At 37.5% G+C, this 11,460-nt stretch overlaps 1 non-coding gene across 1 annotated transcript; it reads left to right on the top strand.

The window, feature by feature from the left end:
- Positions 1-9,753: 9,753 nt before the first annotated feature.
- On the top strand, positions 9,754-9,860 carry LOC118479971. Its single transcript, XR_004861613.1, has one exon. It is a non-coding gene; the product is annotated as a small nucleolar RNA R71 (small nucleolar RNA).
- Positions 9,861-11,460: the final 1,600 nt, after the last annotated feature.

The following is an 11,460-nucleotide window of genomic DNA, read 5'->3' on the forward strand; positions in this document are numbered from 1 at the left end:
AGGTTGTGGCCATTTATAAATAAAATGAGCCGAGGATATCCAGGACACGGTCGCGTTAACCCCCAATGTTTAAGTCAAGCATTACAAATTAAAACGGGTTATTTGAATTTCTCGACACATTGGTCTTCGAATCCCATACCCGACCATGCGGTATATATTTTACCGTATCCCAAGCACGTATAGGGAAAATAGGTTAAGAGTATTTACCTGGCTAACTCTCGTCTTATAATGCAAGAATTATAACAACTCAGTGGTATTAAATTAAGTAAGCGTAGGTAAAAATTTACCGGAAGGCTCTAGTCTGGAATGATGGTATAAATAACCAATTAGAATGCTAACGGGTCTTATGCAAGTCGTAGACTTAGACCGGCTAGCTTAAAGTATTAAAAATAGTACGATACGCTTGATTAAGCGATGACCGGAATAGAATGTAGTTTAAACCCAACAAGTACTAAGACTTATATAATGTGGGTAAACTATTAACATTCTGGAATTTGAGATAAAAATGATAGGTTAAACCCGTTTCGGTAAACTTACGCAAAACTAGTTGCGTAAGTCTAACCGTACGCGCATAGGCGATAACGGGTAACCGGATGAGTCATGAACAAGTTCCATATGCCAATATACTTTAAACAAGTTATAATATCAGTAGGATATCAACTTGTATGCTCGTTAAGGTTTTAAAATCAAACTATGCCTCATAAGGGCGTTTGGGTCATTTAGCGACATATAAAGGAACTTGTATCATAATCTGATGTTACGACCATAAACATTCTATGAAAATAATTTATTTATGATATAATATCAGTATGATATCAAACATATGTGTGTTTTATAGTTTAAGACCAAACTATGCACCGTAGGGGCATTTTAGTCATTTCACACATAGTTTCGAAAGCTTATTTGGGATTCTGAGTTTATGACATGTACCTACGGTAAAAACATTTTATATAAGTTATAAAATCAGTAGGTAATAAGTCTTGGTTGTTAAATATGGTTTAAAACCATACTACGCGCCGAAAATGCGTTAAAGTCGTTAAATGACGATATTTGCGACGTTTTATGAAAACTGACATTATGACAGGTTTATATGGTCAAGATATGCTATTTAGTATAACATATTTGTAGGTAAAGGTTTTGTATGAAAATCATGCTTTAAAACCATTTTATGCCCCATAAGGGCATTATCGTCATTTAAGAATGTAATACAAGAACTTGTATGTAAACTCAGTTTATAATCTGATTTGATATCCCAAAATATCCTAATTATGATATTACATCAGTAGGTAATGAGTTTGGTATAAGGATTTATGCTTAAAATCGATCTATGCGCCTAAAGGGCATTTTGGTCACTTTAAAGCATAATTTACGACATTATACGCAAACTTAGTTTATGATCAGATATGTAACATCAAAATATGTTAAACATGTTAACATATCAGTACCTAAATCATTTGCAAGCTCATTGGTGTCTAAAACCTTATTTTTGCTAAAAAGGGCATAATGGTCAAAGTATGGCACAATTACGGAAACTTACATAAAACTCAGATTACTAATATGATCGTGTAATATAACTTTAGAGGGTTATGCTACATCATAATACGATCATAATGGAACCTTAAATCAGTAGCATACTAGTCTAGTTCGGTTCGTAATCGAAAGTCAAAGCAAAAGTCAAACTTCACGACTTTTGGTTGCGAACCGACCCTAAAACTGGAATTGACGAGCCGAACATGTTTACACATGTTCTAATAATTATTACCAAGTTGTTTATGTGTTAAAACTTATTTTAGAACACTTTTAAACTCAGATCGTAATTATTTCAAAATCTGACCTGTTGACTTTTTAAAACATAAATACGTTGACTCGTTAATTGACCTAGCAAACGTGATTCTTAGGAGGTTCTTTTTTGAGAGATTAACACCTACCTAATTACGATCACGTAGCCATGTTCGTTGCGAATAATGGCTTGACCATTAAGGTCTAAACCGAAAGTCACAGTGTTTATCGAAACTGTTAGTGCACCTACGTCTGCTGACTACGTCTTCCATCGAGTCTTGAAGCTGAGCAGATCAAACATGACACGGAATCCTAGAAATGCAAGTTGTATATGGATCGCTTATTAGTCTCTAGCTTAGGATCGCTCATGTGTCATAGGATTGTTTGGATCGCTTATATGTACATTAGGTAGATCGCTTATGTGTCACAATGTCGGACCGCTCATACGGACATGTCGTATGAGCGGCCCAAGCATGTCTATATATAGCAGGAGCGATCTAGCACATAGGTGTGGGTGTATTGTTCCGGTACTCTGCCGAAGTGCTGTCTGATCGTGTAATACTGTTCGATATCAATAAAACAGCAGGATTAAAGTGAATACAGCTTGAATAGCACCGAATTATTAGTTTCCGCCTCTTAATTCGGATACGAACTTCTCTGAACGACTCAAACAGGTCAACGAACGATCCTACAAGTGGTATCAGAGCACAGGAGGAGGAGTTCTTGCCATTTTAGCTGCTATTTTTCTGATTTTCTACACTTTCTTCACTTTTTCAAAATTTTTCACGGTAAAACAAGCTCAAAATCACACAGTGCACTCGGATTCATGCATTAACAAATCCTTGAAGTTTTCAGAACTAAAATCGACCTAGAAAGTTGTTTTTTTTGGTGATTTGTTTTTTCAGATTCGCGCAAAAGGTGACATCAGCATCTGGACCGCTCCAAATTACGTGGTTGGACCGCTTCAAGGATCATTTTTTAGTTGGACCGCTCGAAATTCTAAGCTTGGATCGCTCATTAGTACAGTTTATCTGGACCGCTTGAATTGAAATTGCCTGAACCGCTCGAATGAACAAGCTTTTGAACCGCCTTTAGTGACATTGTTGGACCGCTCGAACTAATCCTTGTGAACCGCTCGAACGAACATCTGTTGGGTCGCTCGAAAGAACAGTGTGTTTTGGACCTCTTATTTGGTCGGATCGCTCGAACGGACATTGTATTTTGGACCTCTTATTCAAACATTTATCATATAGTTGGTTCGCTCTTTTGGACAGAAATATAAATTTTGAAACTATTGTAAAATTGTGAACAATTTGAACAATGGATACTGAATTTTATAACGCCTTTGCTACCCCTGCCTCGATTGCTCAAAGTGCTTTGATTGAAAATGAAACCAGAACATCTCAGAAACCACCGAAACTCATGGATATTGATGATTACAACGTGTGGTCGGAACGATTCGGAAATTGGGTAGAAGCCTATTATCTTGATGCGTGGGAACACACCGAGGAACCATATGTTAAACCCACAAAGGACGATGTAGTGAATGGTACTCCGCTAACACTTAGAGAGATGAGTACTGCAGATAAAAAGAAATATCGAGATGAGAAATTGATGGTGAGTCTGCTTCAGCAAGCGATAAAAGAAGATATCTTAATACTGCTTCAACATGACGGAACTGCATATTCAATGTGGACAGAATCGGAAGCAAATTTTACGGGAAGTGACGATATGTTAAAGAACAAAATGTCTCTCATGAAGAAGGAATTTGATTTGTTTCGGGATTGAAAAATGAAACCACCAAACAAATTATTGATAGATATTGTAACTTGGTGAGAAATATGACAAAGTTAGGTATTAAGAAAGATACTGATGAATTAATTGAAAAACTTGCAGATGCGCTTCCATATGAAATCTGGGGAACATTTTTGATGATGCTGAAGTCCAACAAAGTGGAATATAAAAAGATGAAACTAGGAGACTTCATAAAGCATTTGGAAGCTCAAGAGATGGAGCAGAGAAAGATCGCTAGGATGAAGAACTACGATGGAGAGCAGGATATCAGTCTGTACTACAAGCATGGTGCTACTGATTCAACAAAGTATTCTCCTAAGATCGAAACTGCTTACAGTGTTAAAGATTCTTCTGAGAAGACGGCATCTCAAGGATCAAGCAACAGCACAAGATTTTCATCTTTCGATCCTAACTTCTCTGTAACAAAGAATGGTAGAAAACTTCAGTGTAACATTGTATTAAGCCTTGAAAATGATCAAGACTACACTGAAGAGATTGCTAAAAATCAAATGTCTTTGTTAGGGATGATTTTAGAGTCTTATAGTTGTTTTGTTGCAGGAAAGATCGGAAATCCAATGCTCACGAAAGAGGATTACGATCAAATTGATGCTGAAGAAATGGAATTGATGGATATAAAATGGTGTATGGCGAGTGTGATGAGACGCGCTGAGAAGTTTAAACAAATTACTGGCCGTGATGATTTTCGTGATGCAAACGTTTCAACTTTAGGTTTTGATAAATCTAAAGTTACATGTTTTCGTTGCAGAGAGAAGGGACATTTCAAGAGAGAATGCAAAAACCGTGAAGCTACCGGTGCCCAGAATCCTTTCGGAAACAATGATTATCACAAGAAGGCCATCTATCATCAAATCACTCAGCCAGCACAGCAGCATGCACAAACGGCTCATGGGAGAGATGTGGTCGATAAAAAGGCTTGTGTTGTTAGTCAAGGAAAATATGATGATTTTACCTGGGAAAAGTATCTTCCGAAAGAAAGCAAAGTGTGTTTAGCTGAACAAGATGACAAGAAGATGGCTGAAGGATTTACTTGGGATGATTTCTGTACAGATCAAGACTTTATGGCCAAAAATACTTCTCATGCTTTCTTTGCTAATGCTTATGATTTGAAATATGCAGAAAGATGCAGAAAAGTTATGGAAGCTGCTGAAGAAAGACAAAGAAAGAACAGAGAGGAGGCAGAAGAGGAAGAGAGATTGAAAGAAGAAGCAAAAGCTGAGAAATTGAGAAGAGCTCAATTTTTAAATTCAAGCAGGACAGTGAAAGAAGTTCCTGAATTCGAGATTAAAGTGGATGCTGAACCGGTCTTGGTCCAAGAAAAGTGCATGAACTGTGATTCACTGATTAAGCAGAACAATGAGTTGCTGCACAATATTCACAAGTTGAAAGAATCGTATGATACTATGAACAGAGAAATCAACAAATATACAGATTCTGATGGAGAACAAGCTGAAGCTATGAATACTTTGAAGATAGCTTATCTGAGACAGCTTGATACGGCAAACTATAACATAAAGAAATGTGCAGATCTCGAGCTTGAGTTGGCAACACAAAAGATAGAAACTGAGAAAGTTAAGAAATTATTAGACAGTTACTCATGTTCTACTTTTGTTGTTGACAGGATTTATCCGGTGGTGAAAGATTTGAAGACGTTCAAAGAAGAGCAGACATCGGATGAAGAAAAGTGTATGACAAATGAAGAAGAAAAATTGAAAGCTTCTGGTAAGAAACCGAGTGTATCCTACAATAGATGTCCGCCCCCGGTCGAAAATGGATATTCACCTCGAAAACCAAATTCAGAAAGAGTCAATAAAGCGATCAATTTGAAATGGGAGTCTGGGTCGTCGGATAACTTACCAGAAAGTATTGATGTCACATATACGTCATCAGACACTGATCATGAGTCAAAGTTGATAAAAAGTATGGTCGATCAGGTGTTAGACAGCGATGACAATGAGAAGCCAAAACCGGAGTCCAAACCCGAGTCAAAGTCTGGGTCAAATACGTCAAAGCCGACAAATAAAAAGGACAAACGGGTTTATGATAAAGAATTTTTACTTTCTAAATCTAATTTGAATGATGAATCGGTCAAAGTGGCATATACTTTGAAAGGTTCTGACAAATTATATTCAGATGAAAGTTTTCCAATAAGAAGTGTCAGACTTGAAATGATTCAAAAGGTTTTCAAAATAATAGAAATTAATATTTCTGAAATAAAAGATTTTAATCTTAATGGAAAACCTAAACAATACACTTCAAGAGATCAACAAAGAATCAACAAGAAAATGGGTTACAATTGTGGTTATAGTTTCCAAAAGAAACCAAACCATAATCGTAATTACAAAAAGAAAGGTCTTGGTTTTGTTCCACAGAAAAACTATAAAAATGAAAAAGTTTATAAACCAAAACCAATGTTTGTTGCAGGAAAAACTACAGAAGCTGAAAAAGAAAAATCTTTCAGAAATCAAACGAATCAAGAATTCCTTGCTAAGAAGCAAGAGGACATGAAGAAGAAGGAAGATCCGAAGAAGATTGAAAAGAGATCTTGTTTTCAGTGTAAAGCTGTGGGTCATGTTGCGAAAGATTGTCCAAAGACATTTCGACCAAAACAAGAAGTCTCAAGAAAAATGAAAGAAAAAATTGTTGAGAAGACTGAACTGTCAACCCGGAAGTTTACAGGCTTTGAGAATTCAACTTATGAAAAAGGAGAATCTTCAAAGAGTGCTTCCAAAAGAATAGACAATGCCACAAATCAGAAATGGGTTGTAAAAGGTTCAGGTAAAAAATCTGGTGATGAATCTGATTCCATAAAATCAGAGGAGCCACGTGTTGAGAAAAAGGTTGAAAAGAAAGTTCCGAAAGTGGACGATGTGAATTTTCCGCCACTAAGTGCTAAAAATTACAAATCTAAAATCGGAAAAGTTGAAATTTCAAATCAGTTTTATTCTGACAAGAAGAAAATTGATGTTGAAAAAACTTTTAATGGAAATGTAAAACGCATCTTTGGAAAAATGGTCAGTGGTAAGGCCCAAAGCATTAAGGATTTTTATGCTTCCAAAGGATGGGTTTACAAGTCGGTTGAAAGGAACAATGAAAATGATGAAGTTACACCCAAGGAAGGTCAGGCTTGGGTGGATATATTTTTTCAAGAATAAAAACCTGACATGCCGGAGATCCCAAGATGCTATTGTGGATCAGGAATCGGCATCTTTCTAAATCTGTGTTTGAAAAGTTGCAAGATTTGCCGGAACTCCCAGGTTTGTAAGCGAGGAGTAGGAATCGGCAACTTGAGAATTCAACCAAAAGATGGTAATTGGTTGAAAAACAAGTTTGATAAGCTTAATTGCTAAACCTAAAAGTGGTTGTATGGTAGTGATTGGTGTAGATCTTACAAGAGGTTAAATCAGGGTCATTAAATTGGACTTGATTTAATTATCATTCAAGAATTTGGTAAAAAAAGTGATAATTTGAACCCCATTTTACAAAAGGTAAAAACAACTAAACTTATTTTCCGGAAAAACCATTCTGATTAAAACAAACTTGAGTGTTTTGAAATCATTATGGGAAAATAGTTTGTTGTGAGGGGGAGTTCTGATTGTTTAAGCCAAACGGATGGAGAATTGAAGTGTTTCGATATCAGTTGTCATGTTCTGTACAGTTTGTTTTCAATTTTCTTTAGATGTATTTGAATTTTAGGGGGAGTAAGAATTTTTAGAAAATCCAAAAACATCAGATAATTTGAAAAAGCCAAAAACATGATAAAACTGAAAAATGAGTTTTTGTTGCATAAAGAGGAAATGATAGTACATCAGTGGACTATCATAGCACGCTAAAGAATTGTAAAGTCAAAATGTGATAAACAATCTTACTGCGGATGTGTCAGTAGATTTTCGCACATTTAGTAAATTGAAACGAGATATAAACCTAAATCAAACTTTCTTAATTCGTGGGTAACTATTCTTGAATATATGGGTAACCCCCGAAATCTTGTTTGAAAGGTCCCATATTCTGAGATACTAGGTCTTTATGCTCAGTGATATCTGGGGTATTATTCCAGGACTTCTGCTGTATGGAAATACTGACCTAGTCCCCAAATAATACTTTCTGCAAAAAGCTTTGAAACATAAGCGTTGCCCTCAGCAAACTGATTAAACAATAAAATTGGTAATCTTTGCTGTTGTAAAAAAGATCCTCTAAAGGGGACCCACCAAAAGTCGAGCCGTCATCTCTCTGCTGAACGGAAGTTCTAACCTGAGCTCTCACGGTTTCGCATCTACCCCTTTACAGATATCATCTGTGGTATACTCACCTGTAAGACTGAATATTTGGGATCTGGATACGGGAGTATATTCAAGTGGAGTGATACACAATTAAGTTTAAGTCTTTAAAACATTAATATCGTATCTTGAATCAGTTGGAATTTGTGTGAAAATTTAAGTGGACAAACATACTGACAATCTAGGTAAATTGTTTAGAACATAATATGTAATCAAGCTTAACGGTGTTTGTGATGTGTTTCATAACTGATATGATCCTCTTGCACAAACTCACAAAAATATTGTTTGTAAATATTTCATTTCTGCATTTATTTTCATTCAAAAATCCAAAAGGATTTTCAGTGTGTTTTAGCATAAATTTTGAAAAGTCAAAAAGATTTTCGACAACTGGTATTGAGATGCTGATTTTCGAAATTCAAAGTGCTAAACTTGAGGAACTAGTTTGGGGAGTGTGTTTGTGTAGATGGTGAAGTTGTTTTGATAAGAACCAGTAATCATTTCTTGAATGTAAAATCATTATTGTTTTGGTTCAACATAGTTTCTAATTTGTTGAAAAGTTTTAATCTTTGTAGAAACTTATGGTTAGGAAGAGATTGTGCAGGTACAGGTGTTAAAGTGCCAGGTTACGATCTTGAACCTGATGGGAACCTGTTAACAATCTTAGAACCAGTGAAAGTTTGAATTCCAGACTACGATCCCAGCTGTGTGAGAGGGGGAGTCTGAAGACACCGTGTCAACTTTCAAGAGAGAAGAGTTTGTTAGTGATGAAGATTGTAGAGAACAAGGATTCTTGGAATGACAGATATTTCAGAGGCAGATTGTCGACTGATGAAGACTGTAGAGTGACATGTGCGAAGACTCTATGAAGACTCCGTCAACATCCGAGGGGGAGTCTGTTAGTGCACCTACGTCTGCTGACTACGTCTTCCATCGAGTCTTGAAGCTGAGCAGATCAAACATGACACGGAATCCTAGAAATGCAAGTTGTATATGGATCGCTTATTAGTCTCTAGCTTAGGATCGCTCATGTGTCATAGGATTGTTTGGATCGCTTATATGTACATTAGGTGGATCGCTTATGTGTCACAATGTCGGACCGCTCATACGGACATGTCGTATGAGCGGCCCAAGCATGTCTATATATAGCAGGAGCGATCTAGCACATAGGTGTGGGTGTATTGTTCCGGTACTCTGCCGAAGTGCTGTCTGATCGTGTAATACTGTTCGATATCAATAAAACAGCAGGATTAAAGTGAATACAGCTTGAATAGCACCGAATTATTAGTTTCCGCCTCTTAATTCGGATACGAACTTCTCTGAACGACTCAAACAGGTCAACGAACGATCCTACAGAAACGTTTGACTTTCGGCTTTTAAAAGCCTACTAAACGAATAAGCCATGAAAGGAACACTTACAAGTGGTCCTAGGGACTGAATAAAACTCAAAGGAAGTTCCCAATTGCTCAGGATCCTCCAATTATGAGAGATAGAGGGAAAGAATGAAAAGTGCAAGTTTGAACAAATGAATCCATCACCTATTTATAGTTTCTGGGAATTCCTAGGATGATTCCAAGTGTTATGGGGCTTCTTAGGATGATGACAAGTGTTCTTATAGGTGTCTACAAACAATTAACAGCCCATAAAATCGAACTGAGCTGGTTATGGTTGTTTGTTTGGGCTGAAAGTAATGAAAAAAAAAATATAAGCTGCAACTGGGCCTCGGGGAGTGTGCCACTGGAAATTGGTTTGAGCAATTTCCTCAATTTGGTTATATATTTCATGCGGGCGGCGATTACCTAAAAGTCCCCCGGAGCTAGAGTCAAGTGTCTGCCTTGTGTGTGGCAACAACCCATTATAGAAAGTAAATACTTGTTGCCATATCGCAAGGCCGTGATGTGGACACTTTCGCAATAGCTCCTTGAACCTTTCCCATGTTTCATATAAGGATTCCCCGTCCTCTTGTGAATATGTATTAATTTTAGTCATTAATTTAGCCGTTTTAGCGGGGGGGGGGGGGGAATACTTATATAGAAATTTTTGGGCTAGTTCATCCCAGGTGTTTACCGATCCAGCTGGGAGGGCGTTAAGCCAAGCTTTTGCTCGGTCTTTTAGTGAGAAAGGATACATTCGAAGGCGGATGGCGTCATTTGATGCTCCATTGATCCGAAAGGTATCACATATTTCTAAGAAATTAGTAATATGTAGATGGGGATCCTCGTCCGCAAGCCCATGGAAGGTTGCGGAGTTTTGGAGCATTTGTATCAAATGCGGCCGAAGTTCGAAGTTATTGGCTTCAACATTCGGTGCATTGATAGCGGCGCCGAGGTTACCTACTATGGGTCGTAGATAATCCATGAGAGTACGTTGATCCGCCATTGGAAGTGGATTTCCCGAAACCTTCTCTTGGTTTTTGGCTTTTAGTCTTTTTCTGAGAAATCGTTCAGGTTCTTCTAGAGGTTCTTTTATGTCCTTATTAGAACTGGAGCTCATACACTACATAGGGGTGGCGTCTGGTTCCAAGTCCTGCAATAAAAACAAAAAAGAATGCTGGTCAGAAGGTTCACCAAGGCCCCGTGCTCAGTGAACACGGCCCGTGGTTGGAGTTACAGTGATTGTTTTCCAGATCCCAGTTACTGGAGAGTTGGACACGGCCCCGTGTTGCACCGACACGGCCCCGTGGTCAGCCTTCTGTAACTTGGAAAACTAAAAACTGCCAGTAACAACGCTGGGCACGGCCCGTGTCCGACCAGGCACGGCCCGTGCTGAGCTCTGCAGAAGCTGAAAAACTAAGAAAATCCTAAAAAATTAAAAAGAAAAATAAAAATATGATTAGGCCGTTGATTCCTAACTTTCTTAAAATCCTTGTGTCCCCGGCAACAGCGCCAAAAACTTGATGCGTGCTAGTGTGTATATATTTTAGATGTAGATTTAAGCCCTTTTTACACTTTTAGCCAAGTTTTAAATTTATAAAACACGATATTCACTAAAACTAAACACACATATGGGCAAGTGCACCCATCGTGGACGTAGTATAGTGTTGGTAAGATACCGAGGTCGTCCAAGGACACAAGAGCTTTTAGTACCGGTTTGTCCTCAACATCTAATCAAATCAAAAAGTTAGAAAAGATTTTTAAACTAAGAAAATGAAAACTAACTAAATGCTGAAAAATAAAATAAAAATAAAAACAGATAGACAAGATGAATCACTTGGATCCGACTCGTGTATTAGTATAACCTTTGATTATTTTCGCACTTTTGCACTTGTTTAAGAGATTATCTTAGTTATTGTAGTAGGCCCCTCTTTTGAAGGCGACGTTACCCTCAACCCAGTAGTTTGAGTCAGCAAGGATACAATCCTAAAGGGTCGGATTATTGAAAGATAATGAATTAAGTTATTAATGCAAATTATGGTAGGCCCCTCTTTTGGAGGTGACGTTACCCTCGACTAAGTAGTCTGAGTCAGCAAGGATACAGTCCTAAATAGCCGGGTTATAGTATTAATAGTAGTTAACTTATGAGTGGGTCAAAAAGTTTGGATCCCCGCCATCCAATACCTATGGGTATTGAAGGAGATCCTACTAAATTTAACCCA

This window comes from Helianthus annuus, chromosome 6, assembly GCF_002127325.2.
Source record: "Helianthus annuus cultivar XRQ/B chromosome 6, HanXRQr2.0-SUNRISE, whole genome shotgun sequence".
In the NCBI taxonomy this organism is placed as follows: domain Eukaryota; kingdom Viridiplantae; phylum Streptophyta; class Magnoliopsida; order Asterales; family Asteraceae; genus Helianthus; species Helianthus annuus.